The sequence below is a fragment of the Bos indicus genome, chromosome 6 (assembly GCF_029378745.1).
Source record: "Bos indicus isolate NIAB-ARS_2022 breed Sahiwal x Tharparkar chromosome 6, NIAB-ARS_B.indTharparkar_mat_pri_1.0, whole genome shotgun sequence".
In the NCBI taxonomy this organism is placed as follows: domain Eukaryota; kingdom Metazoa; phylum Chordata; class Mammalia; order Artiodactyla; family Bovidae; genus Bos; species Bos indicus.
The window spans coordinates 101,902,742-101,921,948 of NC_091765.1; the positions used below are offsets into that span (position 1 = coordinate 101,902,742).

The 19,207-nt window shown below is 40.9% G+C and overlaps 1 protein-coding gene across 12 annotated transcripts in view; it reads right to left on the reverse strand.

Annotated features, from left to right (window-relative positions):
- Window positions 1-19,207, reverse strand: part of MAPK10 (mitogen-activated protein kinase 10) — a 623,107-nt gene that overhangs the window by 361,417 nt on the left and 242,483 nt on the right. For 3 of the 12 annotated variants that reach the window (XM_019963054.2, XM_070791728.1, XM_070791727.1), the window contains exons 1-2: window positions 9,329-9,766; window positions 3,895-4,009 (exon numbers count right to left, since the gene is read on the reverse strand). The gene's annotated coding sequence lies outside the window, so the exon portion shown is untranslated. Of the gene's footprint in view, window positions 1-3,894; window positions 4,010-7,333; window positions 7,457-9,328; window positions 9,770-19,207 lie in introns of those variants that run through there. The other 9 variants (XM_019963056.2, XM_070791734.1, XM_070791735.1 and 6 more) reach the window with 5 other exon arrangements.

Consider the following 19,207-nt stretch of genomic DNA (forward strand, 5'->3'; position numbering starts at 1 on the left):
CTTTTCACTTTCATGCATTGGAGAAGGAAATGGCAACCCACTCCAGTGTTCTTGCCTGGAGAATCCCAGGGACAGCAGAGCCTGGTGGGCTGCCATCTATGGGGTCGCACAGAGTTGGACACGACTGAAGCGACTTAGCAGCAGCAGCGGCAGCAGAAAAACTTAATGTGCACATACCCCAAAACTCAAGAGTTCCTTTCCTTGATATGTATCCTACAGAAGTTCTTACGCATGTACTCTAGAATCTATGAGCAACAATATGTGCATAAAAAGTAGCATATGTATACTTAATGTTATCATATATAAATATATGTATTTATTAAAATTTACTTAGTACATTTATATATAAATAACTCAGGTTAATAATTAGGGTTGATTTCCTTTTGGATTGACAGAAGGAAATCAACCCTGAACGTTCACTGAAGGACTGATACTGAAGCTGAATCTCCAATATTTTGGCCACCTGATGCAAAGAGCTGACTCATTGGGAAAGACCCTGTTGCTGGGAAAGTTTGAAGGCAAAAGGAGAAGAAAATGACAGAGGATGAGATGGTTAGATAGCATCACAGACACAATGGACATGAATCTGAGCAAACTCCAGGAGATAGTGCAGGACAGGGAAGCCTGGCGTGCTGCAGTTCATAGGGTCGCAAATAGTTGGACACGACTTAATGACTGAACAACAACAACATACATACACAGACACACATACGTAATGTAGAAACGATCCAAATGTCTATCAGTGGTGAGATGGATAAGTAAATTTTGATGTATTCATAGAGTAAAATACCACATAAGTTACTTGAATAAACTACATACATTAACATGAGCCTTGCAGTGTTTCACAGGCTTCCCTGATAGCTCAGTTGGTAAAGAATCCACCTATAATGCAGGAGACCACAGTTCAATTCCTGGGTTGGGAAGATCTGCTGGAGAAGGGATAGGCTACCCACTCCAGTATTCTTGGGCTTCCCTGGTGGCTCAGCTAGTAAAGAATCCACCTGCAATGTGGGAGACCTAGGTTTGATCCCTGGGTTGGGGAGATCCCCTGGAGAAGTGAAAGGCTACCCACTCCAGTATTTTGGCCTGGAGAATTCCATGGTCCATTGGGTCACAAGAGTAGGACACGACTGAGCAACTTTCACTTTCACTAGAGGGTTTCACAAAATCAAGTGATTAAGAATATATATATACTACCATGGCTTCCCTGGTGGCTCAAACAGTAAAGAATCTGCCTGCAATACAGGAGACCAGGTTCAATGCCTGGGTCAGGAAGATACCCTTGAGAAGGGAATGGCAACCCATGCCAGCATTCTTGCCCAAAGAATTCCATGGAAAGAGGAACCTGATGGGCTATAGTCCATGGGGTCGGAAAGGGTCAGACATGACTGAGCAACTGTCACTTTCTTTCACCACGATTACAAGATTGAAAACCTACAAAGAAAGGCAAGGGAAGAAGTGACAAGAGGCAGAGTAGTGGGTACCTCTAGCGGGGAAGGGAAAGCATGTGGTCTTAGAGGAGCACAGAGGGCTTACTGGGAGTCTACTTGGTGGTCATACAAGGTTTGCTCTGTAATTATTCTTTAACTGAATTTGTTTTATGTACTTTTCTGCTGCTGCTACGTCGCTTCAGTTGTGTACGACTCTGTGCAACCCCATAGACAGCAGCCCACCAGGCTCCCCTGTCCCTTGGATTCTCCAGGCAAGAACACTGGAGTGGCTTGCCATTTCCTTCTTCAATGCATGACACTGAAAAGTGAAAGTGAAGTCGCTCAGTCGTGTCCGACCCTCAGCAACCCCATGGACTGCAGCCTTCCAGGCTCCTCCGTCCATGGGATCTAGAGTACATGGTATTTTCTAAAAAATAAGTTTCATAGCATTATTCTACTTAAAATCTTTCAGAGGTTCTTTATTGTGGAATAAAATACAAACTCCTTAACTTTGTCTTAAAAACTCTTCCATGTTATATCCCCTGTACCTTTCTTCAGCTTTATCTTTCCCACCCCCATTTATGCCCCAGCGCAGTAAATGACATCTCGCTCCCCCATCAATCATGCTCCCTCAAGTCTCTAGGCCCTTGAAAAACGTTCTCACTGTTCCCCTTCTTCTAGCTAACCTCTTACTGTCCTTAACATCCAGCTAAAATCTCGCTCCCTCTGGGAAGCCTTCCCTTCCAGGCCCCCATCCCATCTGTCTTAGACTCTCCTCGGCGGCACTTCCTTCAGCACTAGATGGCTACCCATTTAACAGCGGTGGATAAGTACCCCACTCTTTAGAAATCGCTCCCTGTTTTAATGACATACTTTATCGTAAGTGTCGCATACTTTAAACACGGCTCCTTTAAAGCAGGTGCTGTCTTCTTCATCTGTCCCAAGTGCAAAGGATGATATCTACACCACAGATTCTCAGTAAATGTTTGCTTAATGAATACATGTTTAAGAGGGGGCAATATATATTTTTGACATCACTGGGAGTGACCCATAACTCAAAAGATTAAGTTCAGCCATAAAAAAAAAATCACCCTTGTTTGAAATCAAAATGGTTGATTACTGGCAATTACGTATTTTCTCAGTCATAACAATCATTTAACACATATTGATTAAGTACAGCATAGTGATGACTATTATATCTGCTTCCTCAATGTAATCATAATCAGACTGTAATAAGAATCATGATGTGAAATAAGTACAAGGTTAATTTCATCAATCCTCCACAGTTATGGTTTATGCATTGATTCATAGCGCAGCCTATAAACCCAGAGTTATATAAGCCAATAAACAAATGAAAGAGAGATATCGATCACTCGTTCAAACAGCTTCTTTTGGAGTCTTACAAGCATCACTGTCATAATCTATTTCTCAGAGATGTTGTTTGACAGATTATACCTGGTTCATCTCCACTGGAGTCTATTGATTATTGACATTGGCAACTATGAAGCATCAAGTATTAAAAAATATATTTTGCCTATGTGAGCTGATATTTTTATAAAATAATAAGATTTTAAAATGATTCCAAATAACAAAGCAGCTGGATCTATTTTTAATACTGTCTTTATTAAGCAAAGAATTTGTAGGCTAAAATGTCCACAAATCGAGTTTTATAAAACTATGATGTGGTTTCTCTTCCCTTATGTCTAAAGATCTAAATGTTATGTTAATATATATCACATATATCTTATATACACATATATATGTACACGCATGCTGTGTGTGGGCTAAGTCACTTCAGTCGTGTCTGACTCTTTGCAACCCTATATGGACTGTAGCCCACCAGGCTCCTCTGTCCATGGGATTCTCCAGGCAAGAATACTGGAGTGGGTTGCTATGGCCTCCTCCAGGGGATCATCCCGACCCAGAGATCGAACCAGCGTCTCCTGTGTCTTCAGCATCTCTCGTACCTCCTGCATTAGCAGGGGGTTCTTTACCACTAACACCACCTGGGAAGCCCCATATACGAGCATATATGTTCCTGAAAGGAATTAAGTGTTAGAATTTAAATCAGAACCAGTATTCTCCTAGAGAAGATGAAGCAGTAAAATGTAGAATTATGTTGCAGATAATAAATGCCACCGAAAAATACTGTTATGTACATACCCAACTGTTACGCAGCCCCAGGAAATTGCTCACTGCGATCATCTCACTTAGACTAGTACCATCCAGGGCGGAAGCATTATGGTGCTGGATGACGCACTTATGCCCCTAAAGGCCTCAAGCTCCTTCACGTGGTATTAATAGCACCACACCATCAGTTAAACACTGATTTTCACCTCTTTAGTTGACATGATTTGGGAGCAGTATTTCTTCAGATCCACACACTAAATCATATGCAATATTTAAACTGGTTATGTAGATCACATGTTTCCTGCTAAGGAATGTGTTTAAGTTTGCAACTCACCACTGCTTGTATGGTTTCTCATCTACAGGAAATGGGTCTAATTCAACAGCTTCTTGCCTGAGTCGCCATAACAGAGATCTGAGATGGTGTTGCCGTTGGTGTTTCTCACGCTAGCCTAAAATCAAAGCAAAAACACAATCAAGTTTGATTTTACCATTTCAGTGGGGATTTCACCTGCATTTAGAAAAGTCAAAAGACTAACAAAGACGTTGGGGGATGGGTAGTGAGCACACAAGGGAAAGGAGTAAAATCTCAAGGTAGTTCGCTCTGTTCAAATTTATCAAACACTAGAACTTTGGTGTGGCCATCACCAGAGTAGCTGGATATTTTAACATCTGAACATAAGCCCAATTAGTAATTGTTACCTTGGATGACATGGATTTGAGTTTGTGATAGGAGGCACCCTATTCGGCTTCAACCATGAGCTCCTTGTTACATGTTTGCACAGTCTGCTCCTCATACAAGAACAATGGGTTCACATGGAAAAATGAATTACAGAGTCATCGATAAAGGAAAAGTTGAAAAAGTTTTGAACTATGTGAAATAAAATGAAACTAAACTGAATTTGAGCAACCATACTCGAACAAAAATTATTTAATAAAGAAGGCAAAAAATAAGTTAAAATGTTAAAAACTGAAGTTGGTGTAAAGCTAGAAAGAGACCTGTATGTATATTTTTCCATTATCTGATCCAGTTACAAAAGTAGGTTTGTAACTTCAGTCTGTTACTGTTACTTTTTGACATTATAATGGAAAAAAAAATCTCCAGGACTGTGCCAGTTTTCTATGTTCTAGGGCTTCCCTGGTGGCTCAGTGGTAAGGAACCCACCTGCCAATGTAGGAGATGCAGGTTAAGTCCCTGGATCAGGAAGAACCCCTGGAGGAGGAAATGGCAATGCATTCCAGCATTCCAGTATTCTTGCCTGGAAAATCCCATGGACTGGAGCCTGGCGGACTCCAGTCCATGGGGTTGCAAAAAGTCAGACATGACTGAGCACACACACAGCTGTTCCAAGCAAGAGTTCCCTTCCAGGCCAAGTACTTTCAACTGTTGTTGGACTTCTCCCCCACCACATCTTCCTGCCCTCCCCATCCCAACGTGGCCTACCACCGTTTCAGAAGGGGTGAATTTCTTTCTACTGTGAATCCCTATTGCATTTGTTGAATAGGGACATTTGATCATATACCACGTTTGTTATTTAACCTCATCTCCCTAAATGACTATAAGCTCCCTAATGGCAGAAGCTGTGTTGTATGTGTGTGTGTTAGTTGCTCAGTCATGTCTGACTCTTTGAGAGTCCATGAACTCCCCTGTCCATGGGATCTCCCAAGGGAAAATATTGGAGTGGGTAACCATTCCCTTCTCCAAGGGATCTGCCTGACCCAGGGATCAAACCCAGGTCTCCTGCATGGCAGGCAGATGCTTTACCATCTGAGCCACCAGGGAAGCCCAGAAGCTGTGTTACAGTTTCCCAAACTCTATCACCCACAGTACTTAGATAACTCTGTGCATGGGATACCTTCATTCATGGAATATTGATCGTGCCCCTACTATGCACCAGGCAGACACAGTCAGTGCCTGACAGAGATTATAATTGAGTAGTGAATACATGAAGCCCAGGAAGAGGCAATTACTGTGCTGCAGGATAAGTGCTATGACAGAGGAAGCACAGACGCTGAATGAACATTGCCCAATAACAGACACACCGGCCTGACTTCTCTATCCAGGCTTTCAGATCCTATTTCCAATGTATGAGAAGAGGATGATTACTTTAAGAAACTCGTTTTCACGAAGTACATGGAGCACCCAGGCAGGTTAACATCCAAAACCCAGGAGGCGGTTTTACATCCATGAAGACAAGTCAGTACTGGGTTATGTGTGTGTTTTCCTGCTTACACACACACACACACACGTAGCAGAAGTCTTGTTTGTTATTCTGCAGGCCACTCTGCAAATGCCTAATTGCCCTGGAGGAGAATTTCATTTTATACCTGTGTGCCATGCGAGGTTTTAGAGCAGCCATGGGTTAGGAATGCTTCTAAGGAAACTTCAGTTCTTTCTTTCTCCACTGAAAATTTAATTTCCATTCCAGGAGCATTAGTTCTACAAGCCTATGAGTTTCACATCTCACAGTCACCAGGGACAAGACCAGTGAGAAAGGCTTGTTATAAATCTAAAATGTCAATTCAACTAGAAAATCCTTTATCAAAAATAATTAGAAACTCGCAGTCCACTTTTTAAACTAAAAAAATGTTTCTCTCAATTTAAGAATTTTCAAAGATCACCTGAAGTCTCCATTTAGAGTTTCTACCAAGATTCACAATTAAGAAATGGAGTTCTTTTTCATTCAATAGTGGGGGGAAACAGAACCTGAAACATACAGGCTTTCCACTTTTTCCTCTTTGCCTTGATTCTCTTATAAGGATAAAATGTACTCAAACTAAGATATCTTTAGTCAAAACCCTTACAAGCCTGCTATGAAAATATGTACAGATAGGTACATTTCTGAAAATCCAGGCTCCAGATCCAAATTAAATTTTCAATCAATTTGCAGCATGATCTTGTATCTGAATCAGCAGCAGTGTCTCATTTCAGACTTATGCAATGCAATAAATATCTCTCATATGCTAAAGAAGCAAATGGATTCTGTTCTTTATCAATAAGCATCTCCCCCTTTAGTCTATGTGCCCAACTTTTCCCACAAGTCCTTAGTGCTCGGAAGAAGCTGTAAGAGATGCAAGTATGGTAGGAAGGAAGCCCTCAGCCTATAGCAAATAAGGCACGATACCACTTTTGTGTCATCCTTGGACACTTTGTGCCTCTTTTTTGCATAAGTGTTGCAATGTCCAACCAAAAACATAAAGGAGACTACAAGACAAAACAGGGGCAATGGAGAAAGAATTTAAAATGTCAATTTATCACTTCTTATTCTAAGTGAAGCAAGTCTCTCTTGCTTTGAGTTCATTATTCTCACTAGCAACTAAACAATCATTTTATTTGAGCACACCAATCCCATGTAAAGTCTTATAGCTACAAATAGGACCTGCAGCCAGAACTAGATCAGGAAGGGAGAGCATCTGCCCTCGTGCTTAACAAGAGAAACCCAATTTGCCTTCTTTCCCTTATCATCTGTATTCAAAGACTGTTACACTAAGATTCACTTACATAAAGTCACACACACACACACAAACAAACAAACAAAAAGCCCTCCCTTTAAATATGGGAGGCTTTATCACATTTCTTAAAAATCAGGCAGATTCCTTTTGCTTATGATATTCCTATAGGATATACTAACAAGGGAAATCCTATGAATTTTCCTGTAATTTTAAAATATACACATATTTTAGGGCATCCACCATCCATTCTCAGTTCATTTCAGCCGTGAAAAATATTGACCACACACTATGAAACCATTAAACACTAATAGCTGCAGACATACCAGACAATGACAGCAAAAACACACTTGGCCCCTCTGGGATCTGTTCGTGAACATCGCCTTCTAGCATGGCAAACACGCTCCTCCCCACAGCAGATGCTGCTCTGGGGCAGACAAGCAGGAAGCTGGAGGCAGCACCTGGTCTTTCCCACTGGTCGTATCATTTCTTACTGTCTCATCATCAAGAGTCTTTTCACCCACACTGTGAAGATTTTATAACACCAGGAGACTGTCGGATTAAAGACACCTTGCAACAACGAGAGGGAGTGATGCGCAAATGAGGAAGCAAGAAGACTCTTTTAATATCTAAGGTCATACCACCTTTGTCATTGGCTTTTCCAGTTCCGTTGTCAGGGCGAGAAAACCCAGTGTGCTTTGTGTGATCAAATAAGCTAACTTAGTACTTTGTGTCAATTCGAAGAATGAGATCAAGGTAGTGGAAGGAATACATACCCAGAGATGGCAAAACTACTACATCCGAAGTGTCTGACCCCTATAATCCGATGGCTCCAAAGTGGAGTCGGAAGCTGGCAACCTCATCCATAAACGTGAGCATCCCTGTCTAGATGTACAACAGAAACACTCACCTAAGGCAGAAAATTTACAGAAGCCTCTCTCAGAGTCACGGGCCTTCCTGCAACCATTTTAACACATGCATCAGCGTTCTGAGACCTTCCGGGGTCTGACAACTGGCAGACGAGGGGCAGAGGAAGAAATCAGACCTCGGACTGCCAATGCCTGGTGCACTTAGACCCAATTTCCTTCCGTCTAAACTGTGGCCTGTCCCATAGGACTTAGCCTGCCTCTGTCGGGTCTGTTCATAAAAGTTACTGTCAACACATCAAGGCAGGGAGGGCGGCTGTGCAGACACTGTGGAGCTCTGCAGCAAAGACAGCCCATGTAAACAACCTTGTGACTGCCTCAGCGCCAGCTGCCACGGGATAAGCTGTTCTTGTGCTGTGGTTAAATTGCAGTACCCTAGGAATGTATGCATTTAAGGGGGTAAAAGCAGAGACTTGGTCTCTAGATTTAAATGAGAGGAGGAGGGGAGGGAGAAATAGGCCCATAATTTTCTTGAAATGGCTCTAGTCTTGATTTACTTGAAGATCTTCCAATAAATCACATTTATTTTGCTGCAGGCACAAAGACATCAATTCCGCTAAATATATTGCCCTGGTCCTCTCTGATGATAGACCTTTTTCTCCCAAATGGGCTCTGACATTTCTAGGGGACACGGTATCCCAGTACAGAGCACCTGGGAACCATGCCATAAAGAAAAAAATGCTGCCTGCTGTGGACTAGCTCACTTTCTTAAAGGGACCCTTTACCTGTACGACTGCAGTGCCAATGTTTCCTCTTACCTTTAACCTGACCACCCCCCACCCCTACTTCCCATTCTATGTTCCCCTCTCCAGCTCAGATTTAGCCTTGGGTCTCTCTGCAAGAGTAATGCTGTTAGTTTTGCAACTACAATATAAAAAAAAAAAATACCGTTCCCTAACTAAAATATGTAAATATGCCCCCAAATATCTCTCTAAGCACAAAATCTCATGAAGTAAACATAAATGCATAACTTAAAGATGTGATTTTAATGTTTTACGGAGCCCACAGCATTTCTTAAATATGGGACTAAGGCAAGCACTTCTAACAAGCACAGCTGTTTCGCTCTCTCTCTAATTTTCTCTTCCTTTTTGCAGATCTGCAATGGTCTAAAAAACCCCTGGTCACAATAAAAATGCTCCCTCCCACCCTCTGCCAACCCTCACTCCAAACAGAAAGGTTTCAACACGCCCAAGTCCTGGGAGAGATGCTCCGCACAGAAGGAAAAGCTGGTGGCTTCTTGCCTCAGAGGTAGTTCACTTCATTAATCTCCTATCCACCCCATCTCTGCCCCCCTCTCCCATGCTCACTCTCCCGCCCCACCAGGAGCAATCAATAGACATAACACCACCCTCCAAAAAACCGGTTAGAACCCAGAATGAGCAAAGAGCCACCTACCATTCCGTGCTTGAGAACTACGATCCTGATCCAGCAGTGTTTGCCCCAGAAATCCTCCCTACTTGTCTCTCATTAACCACATTCCGAACTGTAATAAGGAATAGATTGTTTGGAGGTGGGGAAATTGTTTAAAATTAATGATGGACAGGTGATTGCCAAGAAAACCCAAGCGTAAAGTCATTCAAGCCCCTAGGAATTGAGGGGTGAGGAGAAAAATGGAATACTGTAAAAACGAAAAAGGAAAGAAAAATGGTAAGTACAGAACAAGCACCAACCACCCCCATAAAAATAAAAAGAGAAGGGGAGGTTTAAAAAAAAGAAGAAGACGAAGAGTGGCTTGCTGAATCACCCTCTTTCACTGCCTAGAAACCATTGTGCAGCGCGATGCTGCCTGTACCATTGTGGAACCGACCAGAGGAGACGGACAGAGGGCTTGGGGAATGGGGTTGCTATGGCAACCAAAAGGAGCACACGTGACGTCAAACCCCAGAGAGGTCTAGGGAGGGGGGAGAGGGGGGAAAGGAGAAGAGGAAAAAGTCTCTGTGCGTCTGCAGCTACCGTGTTTTCCGATTAAATGAGGACCTGGCGAAATGGAAAGGAGCAGGGTTCGTCGGCGGCCGCTATCAGCACCTAGGACATCAGGCAGCCAGTCTGCGCAACGGAAACAGCTCTCTCCACGCAGCCCTGGCCCAGCACTCGGCAGCGCTCAGAAAACAAATGCTTGCAGACCCAAACACCATTGGAAATGTACTCAATCTATGCTTTTCAACTCGCCCAGCTTTTTGCAAACAGCACAAAGGCATGTCGTGCCTCTAAGTGTCAAAGCAAACAAGGATGGTAATAACCTCGGAGGCCAAGTGAGCGTCTGGGTCCCACCTGGACCCCAGAGGTCATTTGAAATGTCATAATCCCTCTTGTCTGTTTCCTTATCTTTCAGAGAAATCCTACATAAATACCAACTAAACCAAAGTCAGCAAACTAATTCTGAGATTGCAGCTTGAATTTAGAAAGAAAATACTGATAATTTGAGTTACCAAATCTAGATTCTTTTTTTTTTTTAATTGGGTAATTCTTTAGAAAATGGATACAAATTGCATTATTACTATTTGGAGCAGATATCTCAATTTTATTTAAGTAATTTGCCCTATCTGCGACTGTCAGAGTATATTTTTGTCTCCATATATTAATAGTTTGTTAAATGTTAAATATAGGTGCTTAAATATAATGTCATAGATTATTAAATCTAGAGTATTAATCTATAAATATATGGTTTCTAGAGTGAGAGTTCAGAATAATGGAATATTCCCACAATTTTTTTTAATTATCATTTTTTTTTACCTGTTTAAAAATATTTTTTACTTAAGTAAATTTTTCAATACACATTTGGCCTAACCAGGCTCAACCCTTGGGCATCTCAGGTTACATAATTGAATCAAATTCCTTTTTTGCTTAAGTAACTTTGAGGTGAGTTTCTGTGTACTGCAACGAAGTAAGACTGAGTTTTATACCACTTGACACTGTTTTAGAACTAGCATACATACATGAATAAGGAGCTTCTTCCATATGTTAACAGAAAAGATACAACTTGCAACAGATACAAACCAAGCAATGACTGATCCACTGAAACACATCATAAAACCATATGGGACCATATCAGGTTTCCTTATTTTAGGAGGGAATCAAGGGGGAAAAAAAGTCTTGTGTGTTTTCTTTTTCATCTATTGGACAAGTTTTTGGATATTGCTTTTTTCTAATTTCAAGTTCAACAAGAAGCAGTTGATTATTAATTTTTAGTCTTGGCAATGAACCTACCTTACAAGACAACTTTGTCTCAAGAAAAATATGTATTAACTAGCCAAACGACTTTATAGCAAAATATAATTGGCATTGAAACTTTTAATTTACTTTATTCTAAGTTTTGATATCAAAGTTTTGATATTAACTCTTAATAACTGGATATCAATGAGGAAAAAATGAACTTCAACTTCTACCACACACTGCAAACACAAAAACTTAATTCAAGGTAAATTTACACTGAAACATGAAAGCCAAACTATATAAAGCTATTAGAATAAAATGTATCTTTCAGAAGAAAAAATAGCTTTCTGTTCTCAGAGCAGGCAAAGATTTCTTAGGACACAGAAATTACTCACCAGAATAGGAGAAAAAAAAAAAAAATAGACTTGATCAAAATCAAAAGCTTCCAAAATAACCATTAAGAAAATGAATAGACAGCCTCAGGCTAGAAGAAAATATTCTTGATAAACATGTCTGAAAATACTCTTGATATTCACAATTTCTAGATTTTTAAAAAAATATCCCACAACTCAATGATAAAAACAATTTTGTTTAATGGGCAAAAGTCTTAAGCAGGCATTTGACAAAGAAAGATATATATATATGGTCAATAAGTACACTATAAAGTATTCAACAGAACTGGTCATCAGAGAAATGCAAATTAAAATTGCATAAAGGCCATTTCACACTCACACAAAAAAAAATTGGCTAAAATTGGAAAGACTAACAACACTAAGTCCTGAGTAGGGTATGGAGAAATCAGAACTCTCCTACATTACTTGTGGGAATAGTAAATGGTAAAACTACTTTGGGAAATGGTTTGGTGGTTTTTAAAGATAAGCATATACCTACAGTGTGACTCAACAATTCTATTCATAGTCACCTAAGAGAATAGAAATATTTGTCTATCAAAAAAAGTTATACATAAATGTTTATGCCAGCTTTATTTATAATTGGTAAAAACTGGAAACAACTCAAAGTATATCAACGGAAGAATGGGTAAGCAAACTATGGTATATTCATATAATAACATACTGTTTCAGCAATGAAAAAAGAATGATAACTATAAATAGGTTAAAACCAATATTTCTTCTAGTAGGTGTTAATTCTTGATTTCACAAATGACAGTGGTAGATGGCACTGGGGTATATTTTACTAGGGCTTTAATATTCAACCTATTCATTTGAGTAATATTTAGATGATTAAAATGTTCTTTTAAGTCTATTCTATACGGCATAGAAAAAATAATTTCCTAAAATTAGATCATCTGATACAAGCTAATTTTTAACACTTAAATATATTTCATTCCTTATTGGATAAAGCCAAAACTCTTCATTTAAAGTCCTCAGTAAGATAATATCACATTTTGAGAAAGAACTATGGAAATATGCAACAATATAAATGAATCTCAAAAACATGCTATGTTAAAAAAAAAATGAGACAAAAGACTGTTTAGAATATAAATCCATTTACATAAAGCTCTAGGACAGACAGAAATATTCTATGGTATTAGAAATCAGAACTATGATTGAGGGAGCCACACAGCTGAGGGAAATTTATGTAGTGATGAAAATATTCGACATCTTGATAGAGGTGTGAGTTATTATGTAGATGTAAGCATTTGTCAAAATTCTTCAAATTCTAACTCTTAAGATCAGTGCATTCACTCAGTGTAAATTAAGTTGCTGTTTTCAAAAAATTAAAGTCAATTCCCAAGAAGAAAACTGCTAAATGAACAATAAGTTAGAGCTCCTAAACCTACAAATCTGGTCCTATACCTGAGTCCTGACTTTACAAACCCAAGCAGAGCAATAAAGGAAAATAACAGAATGGAAAATACAAGAGATCCCTCAAGAAAATTAGAGATACCAAGGGAACATTTCATGCAAAGATGGGCTCGATAAAGGACAGAAATAGTATAGACCTAACAGTAGCAGAAGATATTAAGAAGAGGTGGCAAGAATACACCCATCTATACAAAAATGATCTTAATGACCCAGATAACCACGATGGTGTGATCACTCACCTAGAGCCAGACATCTTGGAGTGCAAAGTCAGGGGGACCTCAGGAAGCATCACTACAAACAAAGCTAGTGGAGGTGATGGAATTCCAGTTGAGCTATTTTAAATCCTAAAAGATGATGCTGTGAAAGTGCTGCACTCAATGTGCCAGCAAATTCGGGAAACTCAGCAGTGGCCACAGGACTGGAAAAGGTCAGTTTTCATTCCAATCCCAAAGAAAGGCAGTGCCAAAGAATATTCAAACTACCAAACAATTGTGCTCATTTCACATGGTAGCAAAGTAATGCTCAAGATTCTCAGTAATCTTGAGATTACATCTGAGCATTCAAAGTAATGCTCAGGATGTAAACCAGAAACTTCCAGATGTTCAAGCTGGATTTAGAAAAGGCAGAGGAACCAGAGATCAAATTGCCAACATCCATTGGATCATAGAAAAAGCAAGAGAATTGCAGAATAACTTCTGCTTCATTGACTACCCTAGCCTTTGACTGTGTGGATCACGACCAACTGTGGAACATTCTTAAAGAGATGGGAATACCAGAACACCTTACCTGCCTCCTGCTAAACCTGTATGCAGGTCAAGAAGCAACAGTTAGAACCAAACATAGAACAATGGACTGGTTCCAACTTGGGAAAGGAGTATGTCAAGGCTGTATATTGTCACCCTGTTTATTTAACTTCTGTGCAGAGTATATCATGTGAAATGCTGGGCTGGATGAAGCACAAGCTGGAATCAAGATTGCCGGGAGAAATACCAGTAAACTCAGATATGCAGATGACACCACCCTTATGGCAGAAAGTGAAGAACTAAAGAGCCTCTTGATGAAGGTGAAAGGGGAGAGTGAAAAAACTGGCTTAAAACTGAACATTCAGAAAACTAAGATCATGGCATCTGGTCCCATCACTTCATGGCAAGTAGATGGGGAAACAAAGGAAACAGCGACAAACTTGATTTTCTTGAGCTCCAAAATTGCTGCAGATGGTGACGGAAGCCATGAAATTAAAGGATGCTTGAAGTGAAGTGAAGTTGCTCAGTCATGTCCAACTCTTTGCAACCCCATGGACTATAGCCCCACAGGACAATCGGTCTATGGGATTTTCCAGACATGAATATTGGAGTGGGTTGCTATATCTCCTTGGGAAAAAAAGCTATGTCAAACCTAGAGAGCATATTAAAAAATAGAGACGTTACTTTCCAACAAAGGTCCATACAGTCAAAGCTATGGTTTTTTTCAGTAGTCATTATGGATGTGACAGCTAGACAATAAAAAGGGCTGAGTGCCAAAGAACTGATGCCTTCGAACTGTGGTGTTGAAGAAGATTCTTGAGAGTCCCTTGGACTGCAAGGAGATCCAACCGGTCAATTCTAAAAGAAATCAATCTTTTTTTTTTAATTTAAATTTATTTTAATTGGAGGCTAATTACTTTACAATATTGTATTTGTTCTGCCACACATCAAGATGAATCCATCACAGGTTCCCCATCCTGAACCCCTCTCCCACCTCCCTCCCTGTACCATCCCTCCAGGTCATCCCAGTGCACCAGCCCCAAGACTCCTGTATTGAACCTGGACTGGCGATTCGTTTCTTATATGATATTATACATGTTTCCATGCCATTACCCCAAATCATCCCACCCTCTCAAATCAATCTTGAATATTCATTCGAAGGACTGATGCTAAAGCTGAAGCTCCAATACTTTGGCCACTTGATAAGAAGAGTCGACTCAATGGAAAAGATCCGAGGCTGGGAAAGATTGAGGGCAGGAGGAGAAGGGGACAGCAGAGGACGAGATGGTCGGATGGCATCACTGATTCAACAGACATGAATTTGAGGAAGCTCCAGAAGATGGTGAAGACAGGGCAGCCTGATATGCTGCAGTCAGTGGGGTTGCAAAGAATCAGGCACGACTGAGCGACTGGACAGCACAACAGAGCAGACCAAGAAATAGAAACAGCTAGACTCAGGTCACCAGGATCTTAAGAGATAGAGCAGTCCCTCTGAAGTGATGAAGACAATTGAGGGAGATTTGCCTGACAAACAAGAAATGAGATGTTTAAAAAGAGATTTTTAAGAGATGTCTGGCAAGAACTAAATTGCCAGGTTCCTCTGTAGGGATTATCATTCAGCCGCAGGACTAAAACTGAAGGAAATGAAGGTGATCAATACCTGGTTTTCCGAACAATAAATGGCAAAGACCTCAAGGATAGGAGAACATAAAGGAATCAAGTCAGTGAGATTGGACTTCCAAGTAGGAATTTAATTTCTAAATCTAAGTCTCAAGTACATTCATGGGGGCTAACAGTAAAACCAGTTACTGTACTAAGGTCTTCTGGGCTTCCCTTGTGGATTAGCTGTTAAAAATCCGCCTGCAATACGGGAGATGTGGGTTCAATCCCTGGGTTGGGAAGATCCCCTGGAGAAAGGAACGGCTACCCCCTCTAGTATTCTGGCCTGGAGAATTCCATGGACCATGTAGTCCATGGGGTCGCAAAGATTCAGACACGAGTGAGCGACTTTCAAGGAAGGAAGGTCTCTTATCAAAACTGGTCCCACAGCAGAGAGATCAACTGGTTCTCATTTGCCAGGGACTTCCCAGGTTTTAGCAAATCTACATGCCAGGAAATCCCTCAGGCTTAGGCAAACAGGGAAGGCTGACTGCCCTATTCCAGAATTTAGCATGGACTTGAACCCTCAAATGAGAATTAAAGGTCCCACCTGCAAAGAAATGATACAAGTGAACTTACTTACAAAACAGAAATAGATTCATAGACTTCAGATCAGATCAGATCAGATCAGTCGCTCAGTCGTGTCCGACTCTTTGCAACCCCATGAATCGCAGCACGCCAGGCCTCCCTGTCCATCACCAACTCCCGGAGTTCACTCAGACTCACGTCCATCGAGTCAGTGATGCCATCCAGCCATCTCATCCTCTGTCATACCCTTCTCCTCCTACCCCCAATCCCTCCCAGCATCAGAGTCTTTTCCAATGAGTCAACACTTCGCATGAGGTGGCCAAAGTACTGGAGTTTCAGCTTTAGCATCATTCCTTCCAAAGAAATCCCAGGGCTGATCTCCTTCAGAATGGACTGGTTGGATCTCCTTGCAGTCCAAGGGACTCTCAAGAGGCTTCTCCAACACCACAGTTCAAAAGCATCAATTCTTTGGCGCTCAGCCTTCTTCACAGTCCAACTCTCACATCCATACATGACCACAGGAAAAACCATAGCCTTGACTAGACTTACCTTTGTTGGCAAAGTAATGTCCTGCTTTTGAATATGCTATCTAGGTTGGTCATAACTTTCCTTCCAAGGAGTAAGCGTCTTTTAATTTCATGGCTGCAGTCACCATCTGTAGTGATTTTGGAGCCCAGAAAAATAAAGTTTGACACTGTTTCCACTGTTTCCCCATCTATTTCCCATGAAGTGGTGGGACCGGATGCCGTGATCTTCATTTTCTGAACGTTGAGCTTTAAGCCAACTTTTTCACTCTCCACTTTCACTTTCATCAAGAGGCTTTTGAGTTCCTCTTCACTTTCTGCCATAAGGGTGGTGTCATCTGCATATCTGAGGTTACTGATATTTCTCCCGGCAATCTTGATTCCAGTTTGTGTTTCTTCCAGTCCAGCGTTTCTCATGATGTACTCTGCATAGAAGTTAAATAAACAGGGTGACCATATACAGCCTTAACGTACTCCTTTTCCTATTTGGAACCAGTCTGTTGTTCCATGTCCAGTTCTAACTGTCGCTTCCTGACTTGCATACAAATTTCTCAAGAGGCAGATCAGGTGGTCTAGTATTCCCATCTCTTTCAGAATTTTCCACAGTTTATTGTGATCCACACAGTCAAAGGCTTTGGCATAGTCAATAAAGCAGAAATAGATGTTTTTCTGGAACTCTCTTGCTTTTTCGATGATCCAGTGGATGTTGGCAATTTGATCTCTGGTTCCTCTGCCTTTTCTAAAACCAGCTTGAACATCAGGAAGTTCACGGTTCACATATTGCTGAAGCCTGGTGGTTGCTGGGGGGAAGGGTGTGGGGAAGGGATTGTTAGGAGTTTGGGAGAGACATGTCCACACTGCTATATTTTAAATGGATAACCAACAAGGACCTACTGTACAGCACATGGAACTCTGCTCAATGTTATGTGGCAGCCTGGATGGGAGGGGAGTTTGGGGGAGAATGGATACATATCTGTTTATGGATGAGTCCCTTTGCTGTTCACCTATCACAACATTGTTAACCAGCTATTAATCAGTTAACATTAACCCCAAAACAAAATAAAAAGTTTAAATAAAATATAATAAAAACACTGAGAAAAACTGAGGTTAAAAACAACTATTTAAATTTCTTAAAATTAAATCAAAATTTATATATCAAAATAACTTTTTGAAAGTAACTTTTAATTAATATGTTTTATCATTCTACTTGGATGGGAAACACATGGCCAACAGCTTACCATGGCCATAATAATCTTCAGTGGAACGTAACACATTATTGACCAGAGATATACTAATGCCATGGGTGTTAATTTCTGCAAAAATTTCCCGGTCAATACTGTGTTAAAGTATTAATGGTCCCTCATATGATCCAGTTTCATTTCTGGGTATTTTTCTGAAAGAAACAAAAATATTAAATTGAAAAGACACATGCACCCCCATATTCATTGCAGCATTATTTACAACAGCTAAGATATGGAAGCAACTTACGTGTCCATTGATAGATAAATGTATAAAGAAGATATGGTGTATATATGCACACACATATATTTACTGGTGGCTCAAATGGTATGAGTCTGACTGTAATGCAGGAGACCTGGGTTTGATCCCTAGGTTGGGAAGATCCCCAGGGTTTCCCTGGTGGCTTAGATGGTAAAAAGATCTGCCTGCAAAGCGGGAGACCTGGGTTTGATTCCTGAGTTGGAACGGTCCCCTGGAGAAGGAAATGGCAACACACTCCAGTATTCTTGCCTAGAGAATTCCATTGACAGAGGAGCCTGGCAGGCTACAGTCTGTAGGGTCTCAAAGAGTCAGACACAATTGAACAACTAACACACACATATATATAGTGTACATATATATATAATCACATACAACAAAATATTCAGCCATAAAAAGAATGAAATATTTCCATTTTTGACAACATGGATGGACCTTGAAGGAATCAGTTCAGTTCAGTTCAGTCGCTCAGTCGTGTCTGACTCTTTGCAACCCCATGAATTGCGGCACGCCAGGCCTTCCTGTCCATCACCATCTCCGGAAGTTCACTCAAACGCACGTCCATCTAGTCAGTGATGCCATCCAGCCATCTCATCCTCTGCCATACCCTTCTCCTCCTGCCCCCAATCCCTCCCAGCATCAGAGTCTTTTCCAATGAGTCAACTCTTCACATGAGGTGGCCAAAGTACCAGAGTTTCAGCTTCAGCATCATTCCTTCCAAAGAACACCCAGGGCTGATCTCCTTCAGAATGGACTTGTTGGATCTCCTTGCAGTCCAAGGGACTCTCAAAAGTCTTCTCTAACACCACAGTTAAAAGCATCAATTATTTGACCCTCAGCCTTCTTTATGGTCCAACTCTCACATCCATACATGACCACTGGGAAAACCATACCCTTGACTAGACAGACCTTTGTCAGTAATGTAATGTCTCTACTTTTTAATATGCTATCTAGGTTGGTCACAGCTTTTCTTCCAAGGAGTAAGCATATTTTGATTTCATGGCTGCAGTCACCATCTGCAGTGATTTTGGAGCCCAAGAAGTAAAGTCTGCCACTGTTTCCAGTTTCCCCGTCTATCTGCCATGAAGTGATGGGACCGGATGCCATTATCTTCATTTTCTGAATGTTGAGTTTTAAGCCAGGTTTTTCACTCTCCTCTTTCACCTTCATCAAGAGGCTCCTCAGTTCCTGTTCACTTTCTGCTATAAGGGTGGTGTCATCTGCATATCTACAGTTACTGATATTTCTCCCTGCAATCTTGATTCCAGCTTGTGCTTCATCCAGCCCAGAATTTTGCATGATGTACTCTGTGTAGAAGTTAAATAAGCAGGGTGACAATATACA